The sequence below is a fragment of the Phacochoerus africanus genome, chromosome 4 (genome assembly GCF_016906955.1).
Source record: "Phacochoerus africanus isolate WHEZ1 chromosome 4, ROS_Pafr_v1, whole genome shotgun sequence".
NCBI lineage: Eukaryota > Metazoa > Chordata > Mammalia > Artiodactyla > Suidae > Phacochoerus > Phacochoerus africanus.
In genome coordinates this window covers 68,535,357-68,549,037 of record NC_062547.1, presented here as the reverse complement: position 1 = coordinate 68,549,037, position 13,681 = coordinate 68,535,357, and the positions used below count along the sequence as shown (strand labels likewise).

Here is a 13,681-nt window from a genome sequence, read left to right as displayed (position 1 = left end):
AAATATAGAGAGAGAATGTTCTTCTTGTTTTATGTGTATGCTCTGGTATCTTGACAAAATTTTTTTCCTTTTTTCTTTTCAGGGCTGTAGTTGTGGCATATGGAAGTTCACAGTCCAGGGGTTGAATTGGAGCTGCAACTGCTGGCCTATGACACAGCCACAGCAAAGCCGATCCAAGCCCCGTCTGCGACCTATGCTGAAGCTTGCAGCAATGTTGGTTTCTTAACCCACTTAATGAGGCCGGGGATTGAACCCCCATCCTTATGGATACTAGTCAGGTTCTTTACCCACTGAGCCACAATTGGTACTCCTGACAACATTTTAAAAAAGTATTTTCTCTCCTTTCCATTTTTCAAAAAGATTGAGATTGGGATGGACTCTAGGCAGGAACACTGACATTCAGCCTACATTCCTAAGTTTGTCATCATACTTCTCCTGAAAAAGCATTAGCTTTATCTCTTCAGACTGGCCACCCCCACATGGGAAGAGACATGGAAGCCAGCAGCTGTCACTGCTCCCACCTGGTAGCTTCACTACCAAAGAGCCACTGGATGTATTTTAGCTGCTGAGGTGTTTAACAAATCTCAGGAAAGGATTCTGATTGGTACAATCATGTGCTCTTTCCCCCTTGGAGCAGTCAACTGGGGTCAAGAGACAATGTGACTGGCAGCCTATTCAGAATCACATTCGTTTATTCAGCTTATCAAACCTATTTTTACTGAGGATTTACTATGTGCCTGTGTTTGATTTAGACTCACCCACTGCAGGGTAAAGAGGATCATGAGCCTGGGGAGGGCAGTTTGTCCCAATAAAAAGAATGATCTTTGTACACCTCAATGTGAATTTTTTGTTTTTTGTTTTTTAGGTCTGCACTCATGGCATATGGAGATTCCCAGGTTAGGGGATGAATTGGAGCTACTGCTGCTGCCCTATGCCACCACCACAGCACCATGTCTGTGAGGTACACCACAGCTCAGGACAATGCCAGTTCCTTAACCCACTGGGGAAGGCCAGGGATCAAGCCCACAACCTCATGATTCCTAGTCGGATTATTTTCCACTATGCCATGACAGGAACTCTGAGAAATTTACTTTTGGGAGGATAGTGAATGGCTTATGTGAGTAGTATCTGGGGAGAGAGTGCCCCAATCAGAGGGTAAGGTTAATACAAAGACCCTGAGGTGGGAGGTTGCCCTGGGGGTTTGGTGGGGTGGGGTTGGAATGTAGCTGGATCAGAGAGTGAGGGGAGCACAGGAGAAGAGGAAGACAGGTATTGGGCTGGTCACATGATGCTTCGCCTGTCACTGAAGGGTTTTTGCTTTCATTTATTCTGAGTGACATGGGGAGTCATTGCAGAGACTTGAGCAGAAATGTTATATGACTTACCTTAGCATTTTTACTTTATTTTTTGCCTGGAATTGCTGCATGTGGGATTTCCCAGGCCAGGGGCTGAAGCAGAGCAATAGGTGTGACTTTTGCTATAGCCGTAGCAACGCTGAATCCTTAACCCACTGCGCCAGAGCAAGACCTCCTGCCTTAGGATTTTAAGAGATGATTCTGGCTTCCTGGTTCAATAGATATTCTAGGGTGTGAGGAAGCCTGTTGGTTGGGCTTTCTTTTGAAGCCAGAGCCAAGCAGATTCTTTATCAGTCAGCATATGGGTGTGAGAGAAAGTGATGAGTTAAAATGTCTCCAGGGTTTGAGGCCTGAATAACTGAACTATTGGACTTTCATCTATTGAGAGGGGGAGGGTGGTGGCTGGAGCACATTAGGAAAGAAAGTGGATATCAGAAGTCCAGGTATTGAAATGCCAAAAAGGAGATTGTCTAACTTGATGAATATTTATAGGGTTCTACTTAGTTGAATAACTAGATTCGTCAAATTCATAGAGACAGAAAGGGAACTAGAGAGTCCTAGATTCTGGGAGGAGAGGGGCAGGGGTGTTAATGTTTCTTGTGTGTGAATATATTTCAATCTAAAATGGCACTGGAGACATATACAAGGGAATATGACTCAGCCACAAAAAAGGAGGAAATAATGTGTATTTGCAGCAGCATGGATCTGAGTAGAGATTCTCATACTAAGTAAGTCAGAAAGAGAAAGACAAATACTATATGATATCAGTTTTATGTGGACTCTAAAATATGGTAAAAACGAATTTACCTGCAAAACAGAGACAGACTCACAGACCTAATGAACAGACTTGGTTGCCAAGGAGAAGGGGGCAGGGAGTGTGATGTCCAGGAGTTTGGGGTTAGTGGATGCAAATGATTACATTTGGAATGGGTAAACCACAAGTTTCTATTGTACAGCACAGGGAATTACATCCAATCTCCTGGGACAGACCATGTGGAAGATAATAAAAAATAAATATATATACACACAGACATATACATATGTATGACTGGGTGACTTTGCTGTACAGCAGAAATTGGCACAACATCATACATTAACTATACCTTAATAAAAATGTTAAAAATCCAAAAAGTCTAAAAATCCAAAGTCTAAAAATTCACATGTCCACTTATTTAAAAAATAGCCACAATGAGAACATTTTTATCCATTTAGAATTGGCCTGCTTTGTGTAATCTGAAAATCCTCATTGGATGCTGTGACTTCTTGAAGAGACAGGGCCTGGTCCTATCAGGTTCGGCGGTTCAACCACAAGGACCCCAAGCCTGGTCCTTGTGGTTGAAGCACTGTTCTGATGCAGTGACTTCCTGTGCTGTTGAAAGATGTCAGCTGGATACATATGTCCCCTCCCTCTCCAGGAGTTCCTTTCTGCAGCCTGTTCAAAGACCTGCTATGAAGGGCTTCTGCCAGATGCTTTCCAGTCTAGGAATGACATGTCAAAAGTTATGCCTACCACTCCCTATGGTTTTAGCTTTTTCATGGATCATCATCCCGATCACTTGAACTCCTACAGACCTTCACATGATATGAGAATTAGATTCACAACCATTTCATTCAGTTAACTACTCTCAGCTACAAGCATAATGAAACTACTCTTGTTTCTCTGAGAAGCCCAGATCATTAAGGTTGGATGAGATCCCAAAGTGATGTCTCAGGGTCCCAGGGAGACTGGAAAAGTTCTTCCTTAGGATGTCAAGAAAGGATGAAGTCCATAACAGATGGCTCTGCAGATCTGAGAAAATGTTGGCCCAGTCATTGAGGTGTTCTGGAGCACAGACTCACCTTTGGAGGAGTCCCACCCCAGGTAGAATGAGCAGGCCCTGTGGTCCCAGGAAGAGTGTGGCTTCAAAAGCTCAGGCATTAGCCTTATGCTAAGTAAAATAAGTCACGTGTAGAAAGGCAAATACTGCCTGATATCCCTTATATGTGGAATCTAGAGAATGCAACACTTTTAGTGACTAAAACTAAAAAGAAGCAGGCTCACAGATCCAGAGAACAAACTAGTGGTTACCAGTAGGGAGAGGGGAGTGGAGGGGTCAATAGAGGGTTTTGGGGGGAAAAGGTAGCAATGATTAAGTATAAAATAAGCTGTAGGAGTTCCTGCTGTGGCACAGTGGGATTGTGGCATTGCTGCAGTGCTGGCACACAGGCTCGATCCTGGGTCTGGCACAGTGGGTTAAGGATCCGACATTGCACAGCCGTGGTGTAGGTGGCAACTGTGGCTTATATCTGATTCCTGGCCCTGGAACTCCATATGCTGTGGGGTGGCCAAAAACCAAACCAAAACAAAACAGGCTATGAGGATCTACTGTATAACACAGGGAATATAGCCTATATTTCACAATAGGTATAAATGGAATATGACCTTAAGAAAAAAGGAGGCTGCACTAGCTACACCAGAAGAAAATTCTGACAATTGGAGAAAAAAAGAAACAAGCAAAGCCAAAAAAGCTCAGACAGATCCTGAAAGTGCTAAGAGCTGGAGGCTGTCATGAACGAGATTTCTTGACCCTCAATGACAAGGTTTTTCTTGGAAAGAGATCCAGGAATCCTACCTCTTTAGTTGCCACATTTATTTTACTGGCTATTCTAGAAGAACGACCAGTGTCAGACTTCATCATTTTTTATTGACTAAGTCTCTTATTTGTTTCTAAAAAGTATGACTAATTCTATCAGACAAAACCATATGATGGTACAGGAAAGTTTTAATTTTTATTTAATTGCTTCCTTTATTTTAGGTTCATTCTACATATTGGTAGTTTGATTTTTAATACATTATTGATTTCTGTGAGAGCCCCAAATCTTCATAGCATATTACTTAAAATTATCTTGGGAGATCCCTGTTGGTACAGTTAAGGATCTGGTGTTCCCACCACTCTGGCATGGGTTCAGTCCCTGGCCCAAGTACATACACAGCCAAAAAGAAAAAAAAAGAAAAAAAAATAATTTCCCTGCTTTTCTTATTATTCTTAGATGACATATTTGTATAGTCTGTTTTCATTTCTTGATAAGAATTTCCAGAAGTTTGAGCATTTCCCCTCCATTTTATTGATCAAAGGGATAGTTTGTTTATTTTTACCACAATAAATTCCAGTTTTTGTTCCTTTGTCTCTTTTTAAATAGGTTTTGTAGTATATTCTTCATTTTTGTAAAGGTTTAATGTGTAAAGCACTTTTCAGTTTTGTATATTGGGAGCTCCCATTGTGGCTTAGTGGTTCACAAACCCAACTAGGATCCGTGAGGAGTCAGGTTTGATCCTTGGCCTTTCTCAGTGGGTTAAGGTTCCAGTGTTGCTGTGAGCTATTGTAAAGGGCTCTGATCCCACATTGTGGTGGCTGTGGTGTAGGCCTGCAGTTGTAGCTCTGAATCAACCCCTCAGCTGGGAACTTCTACATGCCACAAGTGTGGCTCTAAAAGGAAAAAAAAAGAAAGAAAAAGAGAAAGTTTCATATTTTTATTTTATTATCCAAAATGAGAAAAAATTAGTCAATATTCTTACACCAGTTGAAAAAATCTGCAATATTTTACAGCAATTTGACATAATTGGTACATTGTTCAAGAAACTTCACTTATTTTATAAATAGAAAATTACTGCTCTTCCCCAGTTTTTTCCCTTTTTTAAAATAATGAGGAGTTCCCATCATGGCTCAGTGGTTAACGAATGCAACTGGGAACCGTGGGGTTGCATGTACAACCCCTGGCCTTGCTCAGTGGGTTAAGGATCTGGTGTTGCCATGAACTGTGGTGTAGGTCACAGATGAGGTTTGGATCCAGTGTTGCTGTGACTGTAGTGGAGGCTGGCAGTTAGAGCTCTGATTTGACCCCCTGCCTGGGACACTTCATGTGCCTCAGATGCCACCATAGGAAAAACAAAAAGACAACCCCCCCAAAAAAACCCCAAAACAAATAATCTCTCCCTTTCCTAGATCATCATTAAAAGGAAACATAAAATAAAATAAAATATTGCCATTTTTGCTGTAAAATTCAAGAAAGAATATAGAGTACTATAGTCAGTATGCACATCCCCCCCCTCAGAAAAAACCAATAGTAACCCTTAAAATATACTTGCTTCTAGTCATTTTATTTACTTAAGCATCCATGAAAATTACATGGTGTGTTGTGTGTGTGTGTGTGTGTGTGTGTGTGTGTGTATAGTGTGTCCATAATGTGTGTCTTTGTTTTTTTGTCTTCTTAGGCAAACACCAGCTGAGTTGGGAAGTCCCAGGCTAGAACTCAAATTAGAGCTGTAGCTGCAGTCCTAATGCCTACAGCCACAGCCATGCCATATCCAAGCATCTTCTGGGACCTATAGCACCATTCAAGCCAATGCCGGATCCTTAACCCACTGAGCAACGACATCGTCCCTAGGAGAGAACTGCCAAGATGAAAAGTGAAATTACTGTCTCCAAACTTCCCACGTGGGAATAGAATTGTCAGTCATAGCTTCCAGTTTTATTATGCTTCTTTCTTTTCCAAGGGCCAATGCTGTTTAGAAATAGAGTCACACTAGGAACATATATTTAATTAGGCACTTTGAGGATTCAACCCTGGAGGTCCTTGAAAGTATAAATGTTCCATGTTTGTCCCTGTGCTCCCAGCTCACTGACCCAAGATCAAGAATATTGCCACCATGCTGATCCCTGGTCTGTTTGGATCTCGAACCTACTTTCTTCCTGGAGATCTCTCACCATCAGTACTTTGCTCCATCAGCTCAATGAGGGTTTCTTCCCTGCTGTCATCTGGGTGATCCATTTTGTCTTAGTAAGTGCTCAGAAAGAGGAGAGCGTATTCATGCACATGGAAGAGTCTTTTGTGAGCAGCAAAGTAACTCCAGCTAAAGGGACGTGAATAGTGGCTAAGAGGTTCTAGAAAAAACCCTAAAGATTTTTCCGTCTTTTTAGGACTTTCCCTATATGGGAGTTCTGAGGATGGGGTCAAATGAGTTGTAGCCACAGGCATGTGCCACAGCCACAGCAATGAGGGATCTGAGCTGTGTCTGTGACCTACACCACAGCTCAAGGTAATGCTGGATCCTTAACCCACTAAGCAAGGCCAGGTATCAAACCTGCTGTTCTCAGGGATGCTAGTCATATTTGTTTCCACTAAGCCACAACAAGAATGCCCTTAATTTTCCTTTTTTGTACTATATTTGACTGCTCTTTGTATTATTGACATATAGTATCACAAAATTAATGCCTGGAAAAGTTTTACCATGCTCAGAAGGGTTTGCCAAGGCCTTGTGCCTCCCCCAAGAGTTTTGTTACTCTTCTAATTTTTTTCATTTAAATGAATGTATTTTATTTATTACCAGAATGAATTTTGATACTTCATATTTTTTTCTAGAAAATCTTGTATGATATATAAACAAATATTTTTTACAAATATTTTAAACAAATATTTTTTGTGGTCATCTCATAATTTTTCTTATTTTCTCTCCACCTGATTTTCTATCCCAAATATCTTTCATTTGGTATGCTTGAACTCTCTGTTTTGCTTAGTCATTTCACTTTGAATATCTTCAAAACAATTGACAGTTTCTGTGAATGTCTATGAAAGCTTTCTAAATTGGAAAATTTAGGGCCGAGTGAAGGAAGTGCAGAAATTGTAAAAGGAATTCCTAGCATAAAAACATTAATTTCCATCAAATAATAAGCTTTAGGGAAGATATATTAAAGATAGGAATAGTTGATGGGATTTGGGGAAGCTTTGGGGATATGCCATCCTGCTGAAATAGCATGGTTTTGATTGCTCATGAATCTTGATTTCTCATGTTTAATTTTTATGTTTTTATTTCAAAAGTTTTCCTTTGAAAGGCATATGGAAGTTCCCGTGCTAGGGGTCGAATCAAAGCTGCGGCTGCCCATCTACACCATAGCCACAGAAATGCTGATCGGAGCCAAATCTTGTGACCTACACTGCAGCTTGGGGAAATGCTGGATCCTTAACCCACTGAGTGAGCCAGGGATTGAACCCTCATTGTCCTGGACACTAGGTTGGGTTCTTATCCTGCTGAACCAGGAGGGGAACTCCTGATTTCTCAGTTTAGAATTGGATTTGCCAGGAGTTGGCCTTGTGGTGCAGTAGTCACAAACTCGACTTGTGCCCAGTGAGGAAGTGGCTTCAATCCCTGGCCTCACTCAGTGGGTTGAAGACCCAGCGTTGCAGTGAGCTGCAGTGTAGGTCACAGACAACACTCAGACCTGGTGTTTCTGTGGCTGTGGTGTAGGCCAGCAGCTGCAGGTCCGATTTGACTCCTAGCCTGGGAACTTCCTTATGCCACAGGTGTGGCCTTACATTATTTTTTTTTTTTTGATTTGTGATCAGTCTGACTAATTAAGATGTGTTAAAGAATAAGCTTGGATTAATCAATACAAATATTTTCTTGTTTTAAAAATTCATTGATTTATGGTTTTACTTTCAATATTTACGCCAGATTTTTTCATTAGATTTATTTGTCATTTGTTCCAAAATTTACAACTTTTAAAACTCTTCTAAATTCATGTGCTTGGTTATAAAGAATAATGCAAATTGATGACAGAAATATTAGAAAATGTGGATAACACGACATGATAGGAACCACATAGGATAGCAATTTATTTCCTCATACCTTTACTTGTGGCCACCTATCCATGTGCACTTATGTTTCATATAAAATATTAGTTCCAGATTTGACTCTTTCAAGATGAAACTGGTTTAACATATGTTGTCCCACCAGAAATGAGACCATCATATTTGACTAGTGTTATATATATATATATACACACACACACACACATTGTCTTTACTAGGGCCACACCCACGGCATATGGAGTTTCCCAGACCAGGGGTCTAATCAGAGCTGTATCTGCTGGCCTACACCACAAGCACAGCAATGCAGGATGCTAGCCATATCTGGGACATACGCCATGGCTCTCAGCAATGCCTGATCTCTGACCCACTGAGGGAGGCCAGGGATTGATCCCGAGTCCTTGTGGATACTAGTCAGTTTTGTTACTGCTGAGACATGAGGGGAACTCCAATATTTTTAGTTTTTAATTTCTTTCATTTCTAAAATTTTGTTGATGTAGAGCTGATTTACAATGTTGTGATTATTTCTGCTGTACAACAAAATGAATCAGCTATACACCTACACACGGTCATCCTCTTCAGATTCTTCTCCCACATAGATAATCATGGAATATTTGGGAGAATTCTCCATCACTTCTGAACCATCATTCCATATACCACCATGTGCAATGCCAATCCCAAACTCCCAGTCCATCCCTCTACCCACTGTTTTTCTTAACAAGTTTTATTAACAGTGTCATGAATTATTAGATTCATATCTGACAGGGCAAGTCTTTTATTTAGGGTGCTGTCAGAAACATAGCAGGCCCTGTATAATTGTACTGAAGGCTTTTGATGGGCAAAGAGCATGCATTTCAGATTCTAACGAGATTTTTTTCAGAGAATCCTGAACTGTGACATCATACCTAAGGAGACAAGCACCAACACTGAAAGAATAATCACTGTCCCCTAACTTCCCACATGGGGATAGAATTGTCAGGCATAGTTCCCATTTCATTAAGGTTCCACCTCTCCTAAAAAGAGCTAAGCTGTTTAGAAATAGAGTCACATTAGGAACATTAATTCGACACTTGGAGAATTCAACCCTGGATGCCCCTGAAAAGATAAATGCTCTTGTCTGTACCTGTGCTCCCAGCTCGCTGACCCCAGACTGAGAATATTGCCATCTTGCTGATCCCAGGTCTATTTAGATCTCATGCCAACTCAATCTCTCACCATCTATCTTTCCTTCCATCCATCAGTGCAAATAGTTCTTCATCCCTGCTGTCATTGGGATGATCCATTTTTGCTTAGGAAGTGCTTTCAGAAAGAGGAGTGTGTATTCATGCACAGGGAGGAGGCTTTTGTGAGCAGTAAAGGAACCCCATGGACAGGGACATGAGTAGTGGCTCAGAGCTTCTAATAAAAATTCCCAAGGATTTGAGGTTTGTGGCTCCTGAGAGGACTCTAGAGTGACTTAAATGATGGTGCTGATGAGACTAGGTACACTTATCTTATTTATAACTTCCATGGTAAATTGACTGTCATTTCAAGGCTTGATACTGCCTGTTCATTTGAGCTAGATTTTGCTTTCTATTTAGGGAAATAACTTCCTTTTCTTTATGTGCTATAAGTGACCTCTGGCCACACACTTCACATTACAACTACTTGCTGTCGGGAAGCATTTTTAAATTTACAAATGATTTTGATTTTAAATTTTGTTAAATGATGTTCTCTTTTTTTCCCCAGAATGTATCTATTTGTGTGAGGTATGCATTTATTAATCTATAATATATTTCTTATTTATTAAGCCACCTTCAATGCTCATGATGTTCATTTCCATAAATAGTTCATTTTAATTTCTTTTTTGTACCCTCTTTAATAGCTCTTTGTATTATTGTCATATAGTATCATATTTTAGTATGCTCGGAAGAGTTTTTAAAGGCTATGTTCTACCTCTCCCGCAAAGAGTTTTGTTACTTTGCTCATTTTTTCCTTTTAATGAGTACATTTCATGTATTATCAGAATGAACTATCATACTTCACATTATTTTTTTCTAGAAAATTGTTTATTTTTATATTTCAACTATTATATATAAATTTTATGTGATCATCTCTTATATATATTTTTACTTTCTCTCTACCTGACTTTCTGTTTTGTGTATTTTTCGTTTTGTATTCTTGAACACTTTTTTCTTAGTCATTTTCATTTGAATATCATAAGCAAAAATAATTGATGGTTTCTGTGTATGTTTATGAAAGAGTCCTTGTGTTTGAAAACTTGTGGTAGAATGACAGAAGTGCAAGAACATACGTAGAAGGAATTCCTAGCATAAGAAAAATCACTTTAATAAAAGAATAAACTTTCACGAAGATCTGTCACTGATCTGAATAGCTGTTGGGATACTGGGAAGCTTTAGGGATATTTCCAAATGCCATCCTGCTGAAACATTGTGCCATGTTAACAATGAATTTTTTTTTTAGGGCTGCAACTGCAGCTTATGGATTCTCAGGCTAGAGGTAGAATCAGAGCTGCAGCTGCTGGCCTATGCCACAGCCACAACAATGCAGGATCCAAGCCGCATCTTTGACCTCCACCACAGCTCACAATAGTGCCAAATTTCTGACCCACTGAGTGAAGCCAGGGGTCAAACCTGCATCCTCATGGATATTACTCAGGTTCATAACCCACCAAGCCACTATGGGAACTCCAGAATCTGCATACTTTTGATAGCTCATTTTAAAATTTGATTGGACAAGATTTGGAAAAATTATTGTTTGTAAAATAATAAGTTGGAATTAGTCAACATAAACATTTTCTTGTTTTAAAAATTCACAGATCTATAGTTTTGTTTTTCAATATTTACTGCCTGATTTTTTTTTTTTTGGATTTCTTGTTAAGCCATTTGTTCCAACATTGAAAAATCTTCTAGCACTTTATATGCTTGGTGATTAAAAAAGAAAAAATAAGTAATGTGGAGTTCCTGCTGTGGCTCAGAGGGTTAAGGAGCTGGTGTTGCCTCAGCTGTGGTGTAGGTTGCAGCTTCATCTCAGATTTGACCCCTTGCCTGGAACCCCCACATGTAATGGATGTGGACAAAAAAGAAAAAAAAAAGGTAATGTAAAATTTTGATGGAAATTTTAGAAACTGCAGCAGGATAACAATTTACATCTTGATGCATTTACCCGTAACATGTGCACTTATGTTACATACAAAACATTATTACCAGATTTGACTCTTTGAGGCTGAAACTGGTTTAACAAGTGTTACCCTACCAGAAATAAGACCACCACACTTGATTATTGTTATATTTTAAAATACTGTGCTTTCAGAGGTGAAAAAGTCACTCAGATTGTGTTCTAGTCATGGTTGTTTTTAGTGAAATGGCACAATGTTGAAGACTCTGGGCGCTTTGGAATGTCCCCTCAGAGTAGGCACAATTCAGGGTGCTGGGCATCAAATTGCCACACCGTGTCTTCCTGGCTGAGTGACCTTAGGCAAATCACCTGACACTCCTCTACCTCAGTTAACATGGAGGTTGAAATGGAAGCTTCTGCCTAGAGCTGTGGTGAAGATTAAATGAGCTGATATCAGGAAATAGCTTAAAGGAGTGCCTGCTGCTGTTACCTACATGATGGCCATTGTTGTTGTCAGACAAAAGAAGCAAGCTACCTGTTATGTAGAGACCAGAAGTGCTGAAATGCCAAGGCCATGGTGGTAGGAGCCTGGCCTATCTTACAGCATCCCTGAGGGGAGACAGTCAAGGGAAAACTTCAGGAGCTGCTGCTGGCCACATCAAGGTGGCCCTGGAAGGGCAGCCTCCAACCTGCCTTTTTTTTTTTTGCCTTTTAGGGCCACTCCCAAGGCCTATGGAATTTCCCAGGCGAGGTGTCGAATACAGCTGCCAGCCTACACCACAGCCATATCAACTCGGGATCTGAGTCACGTCTGCGACCTATACCACAGCTCAGGGCAACACCTGATACCCAACCCACCGAGTGAGGTCAGGGATCAAACCCGCATCCTCATGGATAGTAGTTGGGTCTGTTTTGTTGAGCCACAGTGGGAACTCCCTATGCTTTTCTTTTCTGAGGGGAGAAGCAGAAACACTCAGGGGAGTGGGAGGGAGTGTCCTCTCTCAGGGTCTTGGATGACTACTGTGCCCAGACCCACCAGCTACTCTCTGTAAAAGTGCAACCTGAGAGGCGGCACTTCCAGGCATCCACATTGCTGGGCATGACCTGGGATGGACACTGTGCATTGCAAGAAAGCAAGCTGCCAACCTAAAGAGTGTGTGATAGTCAACTAGTTAGCAACTTGGCGTGGGCACAGGCTCACCCAGGTGCTGAAAGTTGCAGGTAGTAATCCTTTACTTTCTGGGTCATTGGGGACACTTAGGGTACACAAAGCAGCTGCCCTTTGCCAAAGTACAGCAGTATTATGGTGAATAGCGACCCACACCATGAAGGACGATGGACTATTCCTCCAGAGACAATGGCTACTTGCCTCTGGATTAGATAAGAAGAGGAGATTAGATTTCCCCCCAAATGATAGCTGTATAAGATAATGAGGTTTGTAATGCTCTCAGATGCTGAAGAGCAAATTATTGGTCAAAAATAATAAACACATAAATAATTTACCAATTGACTTAAAACAGAAACAAAACCAAAATCTGTGTTTATTTCTGAGGTGTCATTAATAAGATAAAATTTTATCTTGGGTACTGCTGTTTGTTTAATTAGCATTGCTTTGTTGTTTGCCTGGCAGGATTATCAGCTCCATGGATGCAGGAAACCAAACAGGGGTCTTGGAATTCCTCCTCTTGGGCCTCTCCGAGGATGCAGAATGGCAGCCCCTCCTCTTTGGGCTGTTCTTGTCCATGTACCTGGTCTCCGTGCTTGGGAACCTGCTCATCATCCTGGCTGTCAGCTCTGACTCCCGCCTCCACACCCCCATGTACTTCTTCCTCTCCCACCTGTCTTTTTCGGATATTTGTTTCAGTTCCACCACTGTCCCCAAAATGCTGGTGAATATCTACAGAGTGAGCAAAGCCATCACCTATGCAGGCTGCATCACCCAGATGTATTTTTACTTAATCTTCGGGTACCTGGACCACTTCCTCCTGACCGTGATGGCTTATGACCGCTTTGTGGCCATCTGTCACCCCCTGCACTACAGGATCATGATGAACCCGCACCTCTGTTGCCTGCTGGCTCTCGTCTCTTGGTCCCTCAGTTTCCTAATCGCCCTCTTCTACAGTCTGATGGCTGCTGCATCTCTCATTCTGCACACACACAGAAATTCCCCACTTCTTCTGTGAATTGGCGGAGGTGCTCAAGTCCTCCTGTTCATGATGCTCTCAGCAATTACATTGTGCTGTTTTCTGTGACTGGCCTGCTGGGTATTCCTCCAGTGACTGGGATCCTTTTCTCTTACTCTAAGATTCTTTCCTCCATATTGAAAATGTCCTCAGTGGAGGGGAAGTACAAAGCATTTCCCACCTGTGCGTCTCACCTAATGGTCATTTCCTTATTCTACTGGGACAGGGTTAGGCGTGTACCTCAGTTCTGCCTTCTCCCCCTCCTCCTCAAAGGGGGCAGTGGCCTCAGTGATGTACACCGTGGTCACCCCCATGCTGAACCCCTTCATCTACAGCCTGAGGAACAGGGACCTGCAGGGGGCTCTGAGGAAATGTGTCAGCAGGTCTTTCTTCTCCCTGTGA

The 13,681-nt window shown here is 41.4% G+C and overlaps 1 pseudogene; it reads left to right on the top strand.

The window, feature by feature from the left end:
- Positions 1–12,739: 12,739 nt before the first annotated feature.
- On the top strand, positions 12,740–13,681 carry LOC125124664 (olfactory receptor 7D4-like; annotated as a pseudogene).